Below are 19,534 nucleotides of genomic sequence, written 5' to 3'. Positions count from 1 at the left end.
GAAAGCTGAGTGCAGAAGAATTGATGCTTTTGAACTGTGGTGTTGGAGAAAACTCTTGAGAGTCCCTCGGACTGCAACGAGATCCAGCCAGTCCATCCTAAGGGAGATCATTCCTGGGTGTTCATTGGAAGGACTGATGTTGAAGCTGAAACTCCAATACTTTGGCCACCTGATCCAAAGAGCTGACTCATTTGAAAAGACCTTGATGCTGGGAAAGATTGAGGGCAGGAGGAGAAGGGGATGACAGAGGATGAGATGGTTGGATGGCATCACCAACTCGATGGACATGGGTTTGGGTGGACTCCAGGAGCTGGTGATGGACAGGGAGGCCTGGCGTGCTGCAGTTCATGGGGTCACAAAGAGTCGGACACGACTGAGTGACTGAACTGAACTGAACTGAGAGCCAATAAAAACATACCAAAAAAACATGTTCATAAAACAGATAAACTTTAGTTCACCTGTGTGATTAAAGAGATGGGGGCTTTGGGATTGACAGCCATACCAGAATCATATGGATTGAGAAAGAAGGCTTCCTAAAAGGAAGGGATATTGGCACACAGCTTAAAATGCTTTTAAAGGACGGTTAGCTGCTACATGAAATAGAGTGCTGGTGAAAAATAAACAACCAGCTCTCTATGGAGAAAAGGAAGTTCCTGTTTTGTAGTATTTGCCAATTTCCATAGTGTAAAGACTCCCACTGTAGCCAATTTTAAGCCACCAGTATGACATCACTGAAGGTCGAATTGGGAAGAGTGAGCTCTCATGAGCTCCAGCATACTGACAATACACATCAACAAAATGATGACTTAAAGTCTTTCACAGAAAGGAAATAAAATGGTAATTCATCTCTTGTAAGTTAGGAAGTAAACTCCAAAAATAAAAATAAAAAATACCCTACCCCTAAGCCAAATGTTTTTCATTTCCTGGTCCTATGAATCAGTTCTTGAATGTGCCTGAAACATACTCCTGGAATGGTCAAGTAACAGCAGTGAAGTGCTCTTCTTATAGGGTCTAATAAGAAAAGCACGTGCACCACCTATACATTACCTTGGACAATGTGGATTCTTGGTACAGTTTTCCAAATGTCTGATCCATCTCAACGTTAATGTTTCTTATTCAACCTTTACATACTTGTGGGAAATGGGGTGGGGGGCCAGAGTGAAAGACAGGGAAGATTTGGGGGAGTAATAAGGATTCTTCCTATACCCACTGATTAAGAAAAATAACAAGTATATCAAATCCCCACTCTGCCTTACCTTAGCCTGGGTCCTGGGCTTCAGTGATGAATAAATCCTAGTCCCCATCCTTAGGAGCTCAGAGTCCAGTTGGGGAGACATACAAGTAAGAAGGGCTTCCCTTGTGGCTCAGCTGGTAAAGAATCCACCTGCAATGTGAGAGACTTGGGTTCAATCCCTGGGTTGGGAAGATCCATTGGAGAAGGGAAAGGCTACCCACTCCAGTATTTGGGCCTGGAGAATTCCATGGACTGTATAGTCCATGGGGTCTCAAAGAGTCAGACACAACTGAGCGACTTTCACTTTCACAAGTAAGACACAACTGTTGTCTACTGTGCTAACTGATGAGAACAGGAATTCTAGGTAAGGAGTGATAACTTTGTATGTAAATGTGTGTAAATAAATACACATTTCAAAATTTAAAAAAGAAAAATGATAAGCAACCAAACCCTGAAAAGATATTAAATATTTAAAAATAGGAATAGTAGTGTTTCTATACAGCTAACATTTTTTTTACCTTTGTCTGTTTTTTATTTAAATATGTAAGTTTTTAAATCTTTTAAAAGCTTTACTTTTGTGTTTTGCTTCTTATTCTTCATTATCTCAACTGAAATGAATAATGACTTGCTAAAGAAAAAAATTATGAGTATGTTAATTCCCAGCTCTCTAATTCTTTGTTGAGAGAAGAGGAGCAGCTGGTCTTGCTCCTGGGAAATTAACAGGAAATATTCATGGACAAAATTCCTAAAGCAATTATTGCTGGCTTTCCTGGCAGTCCAGTGGTGGAAATCAATAGCCGTCTTTATGGAATACATCTTCATGCATCAAGGGAGTCAAGGAGTGAATAGTGGCTTAGATGTTTAGCTCTTTGCTGATCTCCATCTTTGACAGCTGACAGCATTGAAATGGATAACACTTAGCCCAAAAGGAAAACACTATTAAATATTCCATTTACCAACAAACAGCTGTCCTTTGAAATCAACAAATCAAAGTGCCCTTATTGATAATTTTGGTGAGAACAAATTGAGAGACTGGCAATTCTTTCATTTATTTATTTAACAAATGTTTATTAACTTTCTCATACTAGGCTCTGGACCAGCATCTAGGGATGTGTCATAAGATGAGGCAAAACATCTACCATTCCAAGCATCCATGTTAGTGGTGGAGACAAAGAACTAAACCAAAATGCATTACACATAAGAGATTAACGAGGGTTTTGATAAGGGAAACATGGAAACCCTGGAGTAGTACTGGAGTGTGTTAAAGGGACTGGAGGCACCTACCATGACCCGGAGCGGCAAGAAGGGCTTCCTGGAAAAGTAACATCTAAGACAAATCCTGAGGATGAGTAGGAGGAAGTACTCAGGCAAGTGAGAGCAGGAAGAGGGAGGCAAAAAGTCTTCAAGATAGAGAGAACGACATATGCAAAGGCCCAGGGACAAGAGCAAATAAGGTGCTTTGGAGAAAGAAACAAGAATACCAACTCTCTGTATGTCTAAAAAGTATAGATACTGTAAAGTTTTTACTGGCAAAACCTTGTTAGATAAAAATAATATAATTTCATTAAATATGCACTTAAAAACAATGAATAAAACCTATCTAAACACAGGTAATACTTTGTTAAATGAAAAAGTGAAAGTGTTGGTTGTATCTGACTGGGAAGTATTGTGTCCAACTCTGTGTGACCCCATGGACTGTAGCCCTCCAGGCTCTGCTGTCCAAAGAATTTCCCAGGCAAGAATACTGGAGTGGGTTGCCATTTCCTTCAATGGGTCAATCTCCTGACCCAGAGATTGAACCTGGGTCTTCTGCATTGCTGGCAGATTCTTTACCACCGGAGTCACCAGGGAAGCCCAAAACAAGTTATGAGAGCTACAAAATCATGGCTTGCTAAAACACATCAGAGAACTAAGAAATCCAAGAAACTCGAGTGAAACAGACTCCAAAAAGTGAGTAGAAATCCAATGGTTATCAAATGAATGAATCAATAAGTAAAATGTGGTATATTCATTAAATGGAAGATTATTTGTCAATAAAAGAATGAAGTATTAACACATGCTGTAACATACATGAACCTTGAAAATATGCTAAAGCCAATTATAAAGATCACATAGTCTAAAATTTCATCTATAATAAATACTCATAATAGGTAAATCCACAAAGATGGAAAGTAGATTATTGATTTCTAGGGCTGCAGGTGGATGAAGAGGGAGAATGGGGGACTAGGAGCTGATGGCTAAAGGGTATGGAGTTTCCTTTAAGGTGATGAAAATATTCTAAAACTGATTATGGAGATAGTTGGACAACTCTCAATACACTAAAAGTCACAGAACAGTACATTTTAAATGGGTGAATTACATGGTAGGTGAATTATATTTCAATAAAGCTTTTTAAAAAGTAAGTTATATTTATATACACTAGAAAGGAACATTTGAAAAATGCATTTTAAAAAAACAATACCACCTAGTAGGAGGCCAAGTGATTATGGGAATATGGAACACATAAAATATTCTTACATTGATAGTGGGATTTATATTGGTAAAATCAATTTTGAATTCTATTTGGCAGTATCTCCTTAAACTTAATAAATGCCTAGGCTATGAGCCAACAATTTCACTACTTTGTATACATCCACGGGAGATGAGTGCCCATGTCCACAAGTTATGTTCAAGATTGTCACAACCACTTTAATAATAGCAAGAAGTGGGGATAACCGTTCTGTCCATCAAGAGTAAAAAGAAGAAATAATCTGTGACTTATTCTTACCTTGAACACTACTTAGCAATTTAAAAGAATGAACTACCTCAAAATGTGCTTGCTAAGTTGCTCAGATGTGTCCAACTCTTTGTGACCCTATGGACTATAGCCTTCCTCAGCAATCAGTGCAAAGAAATAGAGGAAAACAACAGAATGGGAAAGACTAGAGATCTCCTCAAGAAAATTAGGGATACCAAGGGAACATTTCATGCAAAGATGGGCACAATAAAGGACAGAAAAGGTATGGACCTAACAGAAGCAGATGATATTAAGAAGAAGTGGCAAGAATACACAGAAGAACTATACAAAAAAGACCTTCATGACCCAGATAACCACAATAGTGTGCTCATCCACCTAGAGCCAGACATCCTAGAATGCAAAGTCAAGTGGGCCTTAGGAAGCATCACTACAAACAAAGCTAGTGGAGGTGATGGAATTCCAGTGGAGCTATTTCAAATCCACAATAACCCGGTGTACGAGACAGCAAAAGAGACACTGATGTATAGAACAGTCTAGTGGACTCTGTGAGAGAGGGAGAGGGTGGGAAGATTTGGGAGAATGACATTGAAACATGTAAAATATCATGTAAGAAACGAGTTGCCAGTCCAGGTTCGATACACGATACCGGATGCTTGGGGCTAGTGCACTGGGACGACCCAGAGGGATGGTATGGGGAGGGAGGAGGGAGGAGGGTTCAGGATGGGGAACAAATGTATACCTGTGGCGGATTCATTTTGATATTTGGCAAAACTAATACAATTATGTAAAGTTTAAAAATAAAATAAAATTTAAAAAAAATGATGCTGTGAAAGTGCTGCACTCAATATGCCAGCAAATTTGGAAAACTCAGCAGTGGCCACAGGACTGGAAAAGGTCAGTTTTCATTCCAATCCCAAAGAAAGGCAATGCCAAAGAATGTTCAAACTATCACACAATTGCACTCATCTCACACACTAGCAAAGTAATGCTCAAAATTCTCCAAGATAGGCTTCAACAGTATGTGAATCGAGAACTTCCAGATGTTCAAGTTGGATTTAGAAAAGACAGAGGAATCAGAGATTAAATTGCCAACATCCGTTGGATCATCAAAAAAGCATGAGAGTTCCAGAAAAAACATCTATTTCTGCTTTTTTGACTACACCAAAGCCTTTGACTCTGTGGATCACAACCAACTGTGGAAAATTCTTCAAGAGATGGGAATACCAGACCACCTGACCTGCCTCCTGAGAAATCTGTATGCAGGTCAAGAAACAGCAGTTAGAACTGGACATGGAACAATGGACTAGCTCCAAATTGGGAAAGGAGTATGTCAAAGCTGTATATTGTGACCCTGCTTACTTAACTTAAATGCAGAGTACATCATGCAAAATGCCGGGCTGGATAAAGTACAAGCTGGAATCAAGATTGCCGGAAGAAATACCAATAACCTCAGAAATGCAGATGACACTACCCTTATGGCAGAAAACAAAGAAGAACTAGAGCCTCGATGAAAGTGAAAGAAGAGAGTTAAAAAGTTGGCTTAAAACTCAATATTCAAATATTGTAATTAGCCTCCAATTAAAATAAATAAATTTATATTTAAAAAAAACTCAACATTCAGAAAACTAAGATCATGGCATCCGGTCCCATCACTTCATGGCAAATAGATGGAGAAACAATGGAAACAGTGAGAAACTTTATTTTTGGAGGGCTCCAAAATCACTGCAGATGGTGACTGCAGCCATGAAATTAAAAGAGGCTTGCTCCTTGGAAGAAAAGCTATGACCAACCTAGACAGCATATTAAAAAGCAGAGACATTATTTTGCCAAAAAAGGTCCAACCAGTCAAAGCTATGGTTTTTCCAGTAGTCATGTATGGATGTGAGAGTTGGACTATAAACAAAACTGAGTGCCAATGAATTGATGCTTTTGAACCATGGTGTTAGGAGAAGACTCTTGAGAGTCTCTTGGACTGCATGGAGATCAAACCAGTCAATCGTAAAGGAAATCAGTCCTGAATATTCATTGGAAGGACTGATGCTGAAGCTGAAGCTCCAATACTTTGGCCACCTGATGCAAAGAACTGACTCCTTGGAAAAGACCCTGATGCTGGGAATGACTGAAGGTGGGAGGAGAAGGAGACGACAGAGGATTAGATGGTTGGATGGCATCACCGACTCAATGGACATGAGTTTGCACAAGCTCCAGGAGTTGGTGAAGGACAGGGAAGCCTGGCATGTTGCAGTCCATGGGGTCACAAAGAGTCAGACACAACTGAGCAACTGAATTGAACAGGACTGTAGCCCACCAGGCTACTCCATCCATGGGATTCTCTATGCATGAATATTGAAGTGGTTTGTCCACTCCAGGGGATTCCCCCTCCAGGGGATCTTCCTGACCCAGGAATTGAACCTGTGTCTCTTATGTCTCCTGCACTGGCAGGCAGATTCTTTACCACTAGCGCAACCTGGGAAGCCCACTTCAAAGTGTAGCACATGGTAAAACTTACTGGACATAATGTTGAGTGAACAAAACTAAATAGAAATGGACACAGCCATATGATTCCATTTATAGGCCACTCAATACAAGGCTACATTTACTCTGTGGTGACAAAAGTGAGAAGAGGGGGCATGTGTGAACAAGAGAAAAAGTAAGACAGGGGTTCAATCCCTGGGTCAGGGAGATCCCCTGGAGGAGGGCATGGCAACCCACTCCGGTATTCTTGCCTGGAGAATCCCATGGACTGAGGAGCCTGGGGGCTACAGTCCATGGGGTCACAAAAGAGTCCAATGTTACTAAACAAACAACAAAAAGAAATACACTAATGACAATGTCATTCTGGAATAAAACTATTCCAACAATAGTTATTATCAAATATTGTAGTTGGCAGTATTTACTGGTCTAATGCTTGCAAGCATAGAGAGACTACACTGGTTTATCTTTACATGTACAAACAAACAAAAAACTCTATTTAAAAGCAAAGGAAGAGACAAGTGAAATTATACCACAGAGTTTGCCTATTCCGAAGGCTTAGATGTTTCCATATATCGCAATTTAAAATAATTTCTAAATGTTAAATGAATGTTTGCTTATTTAAGGCAAATGTACATCCTTTTGTAGGGTGCAAGAGAAAAACAAATCTGGAGGTGTCTCCTTTTAACAAAGCTTTTCTTTCCCAGTTATTTCCAGATCCTAAAGGAGAGGAGGAATGTGACAAGCTGCAAAATGCAGGTGCAAGTAATTGACTAGGCAAGTGTTCTATTGTCATAGAAGCAAAGCACATCAAATTAATGAGGCCCATAGAGACCCCGAAAGCTGGGGGAGCCTGCCTTGGCATGCTTCAGTGTGCGTTTTGGGCGACATGGCAGCCCTTGTGTTTGTATCCCAGACAACCTACAATTTCGAGGAAAGAGAAATCATCTTCATATTCTTATTGTGTACAAAGATAGGTTTTCATAGAGCACATATTTAAAGCCCAAAAGTCACTATTTTAACTCCATGCCAATTGTATTGAAAAAAAAAATGATTCAATGAAACTTGTTTAGCTTTTCCTTGATGAAATTTGTTTCAAGTATATTGTTTAAAATGTTAAAAAAAAAAAAAAAAAAGCACCTAAGAGTCAAAAAAAAATGATTTACTGATCTTGCCATTAGCCACTTTTCTGCTTGGGCGAGTCATGTTACCTCTCTGAGCCTCTGTTTTCTTGTGTTGTTGTTTAGTTGCTCAGTCATGTTAACTCTTTGCAACTCCATGGACTGTAGCCTGCCTGGCTCCTCTGTCCATGGGAATTCCTAGGCAAGAATACTGGAGTGGGTAGCCATTCCCTTCTCCACGGGATCTTCCTGACCCAGAAATCAAATCTGGGTCTCCTGCATTGCAGGCAGATTCTTTACCAATGGAGCTATCAGAGAAGCTCAAAACTGGGTATTAGCCACAGTCAGACAGTGTCACCTATACTTGCCTCTTCCCCACCCACACACAAAAACAGAGTCGTGTCTCCATAGGATCTAGGTAGGGCAGCAAGTGAAGAGTGAGTTCTCCATTCCTCAACCAGTTCCTGCTCCATAGGATACAGGTTCTGCCCATGAGAGGTGACAAAAAGCCTCAACAAAAAGACTGGCAACAGCCTGTCTATGTTGAGGAACTTAACTTTAATTGAATCAGAATGTGGAACAATCAACAACCCATGGTTTATCAAAAACAATATAGCAATCAGCTAGCAATTACTGGAAGCTACAGGAGACTATGATGTGAATAGAGAAAGTCAAAGAGAACTTAGCTAAACCGGATCACCCCGGATAATCAAAATTGTGCCCTCTCAGGAGATATCAGCAGTTGCACATTTCACGGGACATAGATCTCACTGAACTAGTTCAACCAAAGCAGTAAACAAATGAAGCGAACAATAGCAAGTCTGTTGGCTCAAAGGGTCAGTATCCAGAGTTGCCACAATGTATGTAGGGAATATATGAGCTATTCAAAGAAACAGAAACCCATACACAAGGCAGACAGGGGGGAATAGAAATTGTCCTTGAGGGGACCCAGATGTTGGAGTTAGCAAAGACTTCAAGGTAACTATTATAAACATGTTCAAAGATCTAAAGAAAATCATTCTTAAAGAATTAAAGAAACATATGATGACTATGTCTCATCAAATATGGTACCAACAAAGAGACAGAAATTATAAATCCAAAAATATAGACATTTTGGAGTTGAAAAGAATAATAACCAGAAATGAAAATTTAACTAGTGGGGCTCAACAGATCTGAGCTGGTAGAAGAATCAGCACATCTGAAGATAGATTGATAGAGACTTTGCAATCTGTAAAACATAGGGCAAAAAGAAAGAAGAAAAAGGAATAGAATCTCAGAGAAAGATGGGACACCATTAACCATACCAACATATGCATAATGCGAGTATCAGAAGAAAAGGAGAAAGAAATATTTGTACATAGACAAAAACTGAGAATCTGTTACTAGCAGACCTACTTTACAAGAAATACTAAGGGAAATTGTTTAGACTAAAAGCAAGATTATTAGACAATAATTTGAATCTTCACACACAAAAAAAACAAAGTGCTAGTAAAAGCAATTCTGTTGATAATTATAAGATAGTTTAACTGCATGTTTTTTTTCTTAACTGATTTAAATGCAGTTGCATAAGACAATATGTATATAATTGTACTGTTGGGCCAATAACATATAGAAATGTAATGTATTTGACAATAGCAGCACAGAAGAGCTTTATAAAAACAAAGCCATATTGGAATAAGAAAACGACACCAGATGGTAACTCAAAGTCAAGAGAAGAAATTGAGAGACCCAGAAATAGCAAATAAGAAGGTTAATATAACACACTCTATAAATATATACTTGTCTTCCTTTCTTCTTTCATGCGTGCATGCTCAGTTGCTTCAGTCGTGTCCAACTATGTGGACCCCGTAGCCCGCCAGGCTCCTCTCTCCATGGGATTCTCCAGGCAAGAATACTGGAGTGGGTTGCCATGCCCTTCACCAGGGGACCTTCCTGACGCAGGGAGCCATCCTGCATGCCTTAACATCTCCTGCATTGGCAGGCAGGTTCTTTACCACTAGCACCCCCTGGGAAGCCCCAAAGAGGTGTTCTCTGAACTCGTTATGATCAAATGAGACAACCATAGTACCTGCTATATCTGAGAAACCTTACCATTTATATGATGTCATCTAATATGTAGGCACAGGCATATGTAGAATATAGATATCTTTCTCACTTTATTTATCCAGTTCCTAATTAGTAAGAATACTCAAACATAACTACCAGATAATTACCAATGAATACAGCCCTAGAATGACATTTATCTGGTAAGCATTAAAGCAAAATTCAAATATTACTTGCTGCCATTATGACTCATTTTTCAAAGAACATTTTCTTCTGCTTTATTTCTACACACGCATGTCATTTAAGGATATAATATAAAGATGCTCTTCCACGGAGCAAATGAGCTTTCTCAATGAAAAGTGGAGAACATCATTAGTCTCACCATGCTGGTTGTCTTCTAAGATCTGATTTTTGTCACAGTACACTACTTGTTTCCTATCTTCAAAATCTGTCACACAGTATCTTGAATAACTTTGGCTTTTTTAGCTTTCTCTTAACAATATAACATAATAAATAGCAGTTTGCAGTACTCTTGGTTTGGTAAACAACTCAAATAGAAACTGTCTAGACTTCCAAAAATGCAGAAAAATAATACTCCTTAACCTAAAATTTTTCACCTCTCAAACCATCTGTAATCTGATGGAGATTATACAAGCCATATATATGCTTGTTAATCCAGCATTTCACACCTCAGAAAATCTTTATATACACTTAAATAATTAGGATTTATTGGTGTCATTTAAAATGGGTTCAGGTGAGTGATGCATGGCAAGTTGAGGTTATATTCTATTATAACAGAGTTCTGTGGAAGCAAACAGCAAGTCTGAGAATGTTGAGTCTCTTTTTCATCAAAAATAAGTATAATACACATTGTCTGTTCCATCAGTAGGCCAAGAAATAATTAGAGACAAGATGAGACATAATTCAATAGTGGATCATGGTCCACATGCTGAAAACTCTACTACGAATAACATCACCTCTTAGCTACTCTGCAGAGAAATTTTACACCCTTTAGTTGTATAACCTTAACAATCCTAGTTCCTGAAGATGTAACACTCATATATATCACCACATGCCATAAGGCATAGGTTAAGTTCCTTAGATGCATTATATGTGACTTATATTTAGGGGGCTACATCTCCAAATTTGCTATGGGTGTAATATATCTTCAAGTTACACTCTGGTTGTAAAAGCCACAATCTGTGTCAACAGAACTTTATAAACGTCTCTGAATTCCACTGAGCATCCAAATATTATGTGCATGGATTTATTTCTAATCACTCAAGCCAGCAACCTGCCTTCCTCCAAATCCCCAAGTCCTAAGGGACAAAACTATTCATGAGGGTCAGTGAACTACAGATTCTGTAGGGATTTAAGAAAACATAAGGTCAGTGGTAACTCTGTGAATTTAGAAAAGGATATCAAACTGTTTTACATTTTCCCTGAAGGTTAAACCTAGACAGCATATTAAAAAGCAGAGACTTTACTTTGCCAACAAAAGTCCATCTAGTCAAAGCTATAGTTTTTCTAGTAGTTATGTATGGATGTGAGAGTTGTACTATAAACAAAGCTGAGTGCTGAAGAATTGATGCTTTTGAACTGTGGTGTTGGCAAAGACTCTTGAGAGTCCCTCGGACTGCAAGGAGATCCAACCAGTCCATCCTAAAGGAGGTCAGTCCTGGGTGTTCATTGGTAGGACTGATGTAGAAGCTGAAACTCCAATACTTTGGCCACCTGATGTGAAGAGCTGACTCATTTGAAAAGACCCTGATGCTGGGAAAGATTGAGGGCAGGAGGAGAAGGGGACGACAGAGGATGAGATGGTTGGATGGCATCACCAACTCAATGGACATGGGTTTGGGTGGACTCTGGGAGTTGGTGATCGACAGGGAGGCCTGGCGTGCTGCGGTCCATGGGGTCACAAAGCGTCAGACACGATTGAGCGACTGAACTGAACTGAAGGTTAAAAAGAGAGGAAGGCTTGAATAACAGATGCTAGACACAAAAAAACCTGCCCACGTGTTGAGTGACAAGACATAAGAAAAAAAAAAAGCTACTAAGAACCACATTTGGAAAGTTCTACCTTTGTAATAAGTAGATCATGTCTTCTGAGAGATTTTCAATACAATTCCTCTGGAGACAATGAGTGATGCAGGAGCGTGGTGGAGGAGATGCTTTGCAAGTCTCTTCCTGATCTATGACTCCATGAAACTACCTTCAAGAGTTAAGAAAAACCACACATGCATCAGGTTTCTGAAGTCACAAGACCTTGGTCACATCAAGGTAATATCTTCTGCTTTTGATACATATTCAGATAAAAGCTCTTCCAAATTCCTTTATTTACTTTAACCTTTACCACAAAGATTTCTCTCTCTCAATTAGCCTCTGCTCATTCAACCCAATGTACATAGAAAGTGGAGGATAGGATAGAATTATATTATAATTATACTGTGATTCCCATCATCACAATTACATTGTTTTCCTTCCAAGTTCATTATTTAATATCCCAAATCAAAATAATTAACAAGAAACATGGCCCTTATCTCTGCTCCAGTAGTACAATTAACAGACACTGGTATACTTAAAATATAATCTCATTTTTGTATTTATCTCTTATGGAATTTTCTTAAATTTGGTTTTAGGCTGAAAAAAGTGTGAAATGTCAAAGAGAAATTATGACCACATGCCATGCAGACATACTCAAAAAGAGTGCAATAGATTATGGCCAACAAAAAGCTGAGTTCCAGTGATTCACAGAGAATGTTAAATACCTTTCTCAAGATATATAATCAAAATGACCAAGGTATATAATTTTTTAGGATACACATACACTTGTCTCACTCATTTATCTCACTAGAAAAGAACCATAGGAGTCAGTAACAGATAAAGGAAACCTCAGCTGAATTATACTTCAAGCGTTAAAAAAAAAAGACATTGTAGTTAACAGGTGTTTTTCAACAATTTATTGAACTTCTGAAAGCTATTATAGCCATGAAATAGATGTACAGGGTAAGGTAAAACAGCATGCTTCGCTGTGAAAAAGCAATTTCAAGATAATTCCTTACCCTCTTTTTCTTAGTAGATTGTTCTGAGACTAAAAGCCGACAGGTAAAGTTATTAAAATATGTTTTTATAGACACTTCAGTGAACAAGAACTACGTCAAGATCTCATTAATATTGTCGAATATAATTTCTCTTCATTGTCTCTGCAAAGGAATAACCTTGTCCTTCTCATTTTTCATCCATCCTCTCAGGCCAAAATTGCAGAGCCTTATCCCCCTTCAAGAGATTTCCTGTGCAAAAACTGATAAAGGAGAGCTTGGTATTACGGAAAAATCATTGGGCTGGGGACTAAGAAACCAGGTTCTAGTTGCAAGTCATCAAAAATCTAGGGGATCTGAACAGTCTTTGTCCAAACTGGGCCTCAATTTCCTTATCTGTGAGATGGGAAAACTTGTAAATAAATACAAATGAGGTCTAAAATATCTTTCACTTTAAATGGAGAAACAAAACCATTGTTTTTCTTTCTTCATTTCACATACACAAATCAATTAATGGTGCATTACAGCCTAAATTTGAAAGAGAAAACTATTTCTAAATAAAAATATCCAAAGATAATTTCAAGACTTTGGTACAGATGAAGATTTTTAAAAGACTTTTTCAAAGACTTCTCAAAGGAAAGCACTGGAGTTCATTAAAATTAAAAACTTCTGTTCATCCAAGGACATCCTTCTGTGCTGTGTGTGTGTGCGTGTAGTTGCTCAGTTGTGTCCAGCTCTTTGCGATCCCTGAACTGTAGGCCACCAGGCTCCTCTGTCCACGGAGTTATTCAGGCAAGAATACTGGAGCGAGTTCCCATTTCCTACTCCAGGGATAAAACCCACATCTCTTGCATCTCCTGCATTGGTAGGCAGATTCTTTACCACTGTGCCACCTGGGATGGCATCACCGGCTCAATGGACATGAGTTTGAGTGAACTCCGGGAGTTGATAATGGACAGGGAAGCCTGGCATGCTGTAGTCCATGCACGGGATCACAAAGAGTTGGACACGACTGAGCAACTGAACTCAACTGTGCCACCTGGGAAGCCCCCATACTATACTTGATTTTAGCCAAAAGGCCAAGAACCAAGTGAGTGAATGTGCAAGTAGAAGTGTGGGAAAGATATCTTAAATACATGTGTCTCGTGCATATAAAGAACTATAAATCAGGAAGAAAAATATAAATAACTCAACTCTAAAACAGAGGCAAAAGATTCAAACAGATCATTCACAAAAGTGGATATCACACTGGCAAATAAAGAAATGAAAAGGAATACAACATGAATAATCATCAAGGAAACACCAATTACAAACACAGATAGTTTTACAAGCAACACAGTGGTAGAGCATTAGTGTAGGTATAGAGCAATGGGAACTCTGATTTAATGCTGCTGGGACTAAATTGTAAAAACCACTTTGGAAAGCAATTCTACCCCAAGTGGACACACCGAACAGAAATGCATAATATGTACCCTGAAAGATACATACAAGCATATTCACAAAAGCATTATTCAGAATAACTGAAACCAGCAACACCCAAACATCCAGCAAAATGAAAATACCTTAATAAGGTATTATTAATACCTTATTAATAAGGTAAAATTAATAATACCTTAATAATACTTTAATAATACCTTAAAAACAATACCTTAAGGAATATGAACACACTATTCCTAAAGGAAACAGTATATACTGAATCCCACAAACTTGTTGAGAAGATATCAACCTTAAAAGATACCTACCAGATAATTCCAGCTACATAAAGTTTGAAAACAGGCAAAATTAGTATCAAATTTTGGTAATAAAAATTAGAAAAAACCTGCACTATCTTTTGCATGAGCAATAGTTAATGATAGGAAGAAGCATAAGAGATGAATTATGGTGTGCTGGTAATGGTAGTATTCAAAAATTAACTTCTGCTTTTAAAAATATTCGGTATTTTGTTGACAAAATAAGGGGTCAACAACTTGACTGCATACACTACCTCCACAATGACTTATGCTTGGTGATCACATTGTTAGCTGATTTAAACATACATCCTCAGAGTCTTTGTGACCACTGTGTGAATGCACTACCCTTCCCCCATCTCTAACCCTTCACTCCGTTGTTTTTCTTCCTAAAGTTTCCACCTGCTAGTATGTGTTTAAGTCCATATTCTACTTTCCCCCTGGAGAGGATACAGACTTGAAACTCTTTTTGTATCCTCATTATCTGGGACAGTGGCTGAAAGAGAGGATTTTTGCTTCTATTTTATCAGTCTTTCTATTTTAATTATTTACTTTCTTTTTTAATTATTTACTTTCTATTTTAATTATTACTTCTATTTTAGCAGTCTGGTTTTTAATACACCTATTTCAAATAGCAATCTAATCTGTAGTCCTTAAAACTCAAAACATTATCATCTATTGATTATTACATATTTCATTGTCAAATGTCAAATCAAAATTACTCTAATTAAAAAAAGCAAAGAAACCAATTTCTGTGTAAGTTTTAGCACAAAAAAGTTTTCATTGGAATACTGCTGAAAATAAAAATAGCTTTGAAGTGGGGGAAAAAGTGCTGTTTAACTCTGGTTCTCAAGATTTTTGCTTTCTTCCCTTACCAGTTCAGTTGGACAGATATTTCTTGATAGTCAGTTATGAGGTAGGTAATAAAAACTCAAAGATGAATTAGACATAATCTATACCTTAAATGTAGCATTAAGTAGGAATAGCAAAGAAACAGACCACTTATGCTACTTCAGAAACAGATGAAAGAGGAATTTAGGAGAAATGGAATCTTCTGAAATGTGTAGTTCCTGAAACATAACCAGCCTACTTTCCAATATAAGAGCCATTTCTTCCTATTAATACATAGATGTGTGAAACCTCAAGTAGAAAAATGCTTTATTATTTAACAAGGTGAAAATTTTTTTTGCTTCTCTATATGATTTTTATTATGCATTTTAATATCTAATTTGTTCACATTAGTTTAAATCAGTCCTATTGATGATGCTGGAGGAGGTTAACGTTACAGTAATTCCCATGCTGGGTGTTATAAGCAAGAGCATAAAAAGCAACATAAAAACAATGAGGGTACAAACACTCTTATTGATTTAGGTGGTTTTTCCTTCACTTTTCTCATTTTGAAGATACTTAGCACACTCGCCATATACTATTCATAGGGGGGAATTTTACTTAGAGTCTATAATTAATGACTATAATAATATATGATGTATAATTACTAGACATACTATATATGTTGCTGTTTGGTCACTAAATCATGTCCAACTCTTTTGCGATCCCATGGACTGTAGCCCACCAAGCTCCTTTGTCCATGGTATTTCTCAGACAAGAATATTGGAGTGGGTTGCCATTTCTTTCTCCAGGAGATCTTCCTGACCCAGGGGTCAAACCAGCAGTTCCTGCCCCCTCTCCTGAAGTGCAGGCAGATTCTTTATTGCTGAACCACTGGGGAAGCCCCTATACTATATATAATTAACTATAATGATTCTAGACTATAATTTAAATTATGTTTAATTTATAGTACATTTTGCCACTTATTAAGAATTATAGTAAAAGACAGAAGATGGAATTCTTGGTAAAATTAGGGATTTGACTATTTGTGAATTTCAGTTGTATCTGTAGAATTACCATGAATAGAGCAAAAATGCAAAATCTGGGAATTCTAGTCCTAGGAGGCTAGTACAGTCACCTTCGGAAGGGTCTTTTAACTTCTTTCAGCCTAAGTTTCTTCATTTGGGGGAGCGAAAAAAAAGAGAAGTTGAAGAAGATAATTTCTATGGTTTTTTCCAAGTTCTAAGTGTTCTAAACATGTATTATAAATAATTAATATCTTGCTATTACCTCTCCAAGTAATTGAAGTACAAACCACTACTTGTGGTCTGTGAACAATCCAGACTTTTCTCTATGTAAACATCATCAACTGCATTATTCAAGACAAGCTGTGGTTACTGTTGTGGGGTCACTAAATTGTGTGTCCAGCTCTTTTGGGACCCCATGGACTGTAGCCCACCAGGCTCCACTGTCCATGAATTCTTCAGACACGAATGCTGGAGTGGGTTGTCATGCCCTCCTCCAGAGGGTCTTCCTGAACCAGGGACTGAACCTGTGGCTCCTGCACTGCACACAGAATCTTCACCACTGAGCCGCTGGGGAAGCCCATCCCGACTATCAAAAGACTGGCATACGCTAGTGGTGTCCAAACCTGGGTAGTAATCAGAATCACTAGGAACGGTTTTCTGTTTTTTATTTTGTTTTGTTTTGGTTTTTATGGAATCAGAGTATTTCATCATAGAGCCCAGGTTTGTTGTTGTTTTTTTTTTTTTCATTTCTTCCTCTGATTTTGAGGTGTAGCCAAATCTGTGAACCACTGTTATAAACAACAAATCTTATGAGTTCTGAACACTGAGGGACCTCTGTGCTCCAGATTAGTTTGGAAAGCTAATAATAATGTGCATTATTGAAATTGATGTATAATTTTTTCTTGATCAGCCAGTGATTGTACAAACTGACAGTGGTAAAACCCTGCTGCTGCTGCTAAGTCGCTTCAGTCGTGTCCGACTCTGTGAGACCTCATAGACGGCAGCCCACCAGGCTCCCCAATTCCTGGAATTCTCTAGGCAAGAACACTGGAGTGGGTTTCCATTTCCTTCTCCAATGCATGAAAGTGAAAAGTGAAAGTGAAATCACTCAGTCGTGTCCAACTCTTAGGAACCCCATGGACTGCAGCTTACCAGGCTCCTCCATCCATGGGATTTAGAGGTACAATAATCAACTCAACTTTTCATACAACTAGAGGATCGCATTCAAATAGACTCATATGTTCTTTTTCAAATTTCATAACAATAATAAGTATTACACCTTACATCAGTATAGTGTTTTATGGATTATGTTGTGCTCCACATGAATCCTTATTTGAATCTGACTGAGTTATGTTATATCCATTTTAAAAATCAGAAAATTAGCTTTTTCGCAATGGGTTTACCGCCAGGACACAGGTGTCGTGAAAACCACTGTTAAACCTGAGCCAAAATCGGAAAGGAAAAGAAAAAGGAAAGATCTACATCAGCATCGTTGTCATTGGGCACGTAGATTCAGGGAAGTCTACCACGACTGGCCATCTGATCTACAAATGTGGCGGGATCGACAAGAGAACAATTGAAAAGTTCGAGAAGGAGGCTGCCAAGATGGGAAAGGGCTCCTTCAAATATGCCTGGGTCTTGGACAAACTTAAAGCTGAACGTGAGTGTGGTATCACCATTGATATCTCCCTGTGGAAATTTGAGACCAGCAAGTACTATGTTACCATCACTGATGCCCCAGGACACAGAGACTTCATCAAAAATATGATTTCAGGCACATCCCAGGCTGACTGTGCCGTCCTGATTGTTGCTGCCGGTGTTGGTGAATTTGAAGCCGGTATCTGCAAGAACGGGCAGACCCGTGAGCATGCCCTTCTGGCTTACACCCTGGGAGTGAAACAACTAATTGTTGGCGTTAACAAAATGGATTCCACTGAGCCACCCTATAGCCAGAAGAGATACGAGGAAATTGTTAAGGAAGTCAGCACCTACATTAAGAAAATTGGCTACAACCCAGACACAGTAGCATCTGTGCCAATTTCTGGCTGGAATGGTGACAACATGCTGGAGCCAAGTGCTAACATGCCATGGTTCAAGGGATGGAAAGTCCCCGTAAGGACGGCAATGCCAGTGGAACCCCCCTGCTTGAAGCTCTGGATTGCATCCTGCCACCAACTCACCCAACTGACAGACCCTTGCATTTGCCTCTCGAGGATGTCTATAAAATTGGTGGTATTGGTATTGTCCCTGTGAGTCATGTGGAGACTGGTGTTCTCAAACCTGGCATGGTGGTCACCTTTGCTCCAGTCAGTGTAACAACTGAAGTGAAGTCTGTAGAAATGCAAACCATGAAGCATTGAGTGGAGCCCTTCCTGGAGACAATGTGAGCTTCAATGTCAAGAATGTGTCTGTCAAAGATGTCTGTCGTGGCAATGTGGCTGGTGACAGCAAAAATGATCCACCCATGGAAGCTGCTGGCTTCACAGTTCAGGTGATTATTTTGAACCATCCAGGCCAAATCAGTGTTGGATATGCACCTGTGCTGGACTGTCACACAGCTCACATTGCTTGCAAGTTTGCTGAGCTGAAGGAGAAGATTGATCGTTGTTCTGGGAAAAAGCTGGAAGATGGCCCTAAATTCTTGAAATCTGGTGACGCTGCCATCATTGATATGGTTTCTGCCAAGCCCATGTGTGTCGAGAGCTTCTCTGATTATCCTCCTCTGGGCCGTTTTGCTGTGCATGACATGAGACAGACAGTCGCTGTGGGTGTCATCGAAGAAGTGGACAAGAAGGCAGCTGGAGCTGGCAAGGTCACCAAGTCTGCCCAGAAAGCTCAGAAGGCTAAATGAATATTATCCCCAATACCTGCCACCCCAGTCTTAATCAGTGGTGGAAGAATGGTCTCAGAACTGTTTGTCTCAATTGGCCATCTAAGTTTAATAATAAAATACTGGTTAATGATAACAATGCATCCTAAAACCTTCAGAAGGAAAGGAGAATGTTTTTGTGGACCATATGTTTTGTGTGTGGCAATTTAAGTTATTAGTTTTTAAAATCAGTACTTTTTAATGAAAATAACTTGAACAAAAATCTGTCACAGAATTTGAGACCCATTAAAAAAAGTTTAATGAGAAAAAAATAATAATAATAAAAATCAGAAAATTAAATCACAGAGGTAATCATTCCAGGATCACACAAATTAGAGGACGCTTGAGTTTAAACAAAAGCCTTTCTGATCTTAAATGCTTTTTATCTAATCTCATAAATAGTAAAAACTGTTTACTCTTTTTTTATTCATAAA

General features: G+C 38.7%; 1 pseudogene; it reads left to right on the top strand.

Moving 5' to 3' along the window:
- Positions 1-19,302, top strand: part of LOC113882812 — a 39,746-nt pseudogene extending 20,444 nt beyond the window's left edge.
- Positions 19,303-19,534: the final 232 nt, after the last annotated feature.

Source organism: Bos indicus x Bos taurus, chromosome 24, assembly GCF_003369695.1.
Source record: "Bos indicus x Bos taurus breed Angus x Brahman F1 hybrid chromosome 24, Bos_hybrid_MaternalHap_v2.0, whole genome shotgun sequence".
NCBI lineage: Eukaryota > Metazoa > Chordata > Mammalia > Artiodactyla > Bovidae > Bos > Bos indicus x Bos taurus.
The sequence above is the reverse complement of the archived record's forward strand: the minus strand, read 5'-3'. Positions and strand labels throughout refer to the sequence as shown.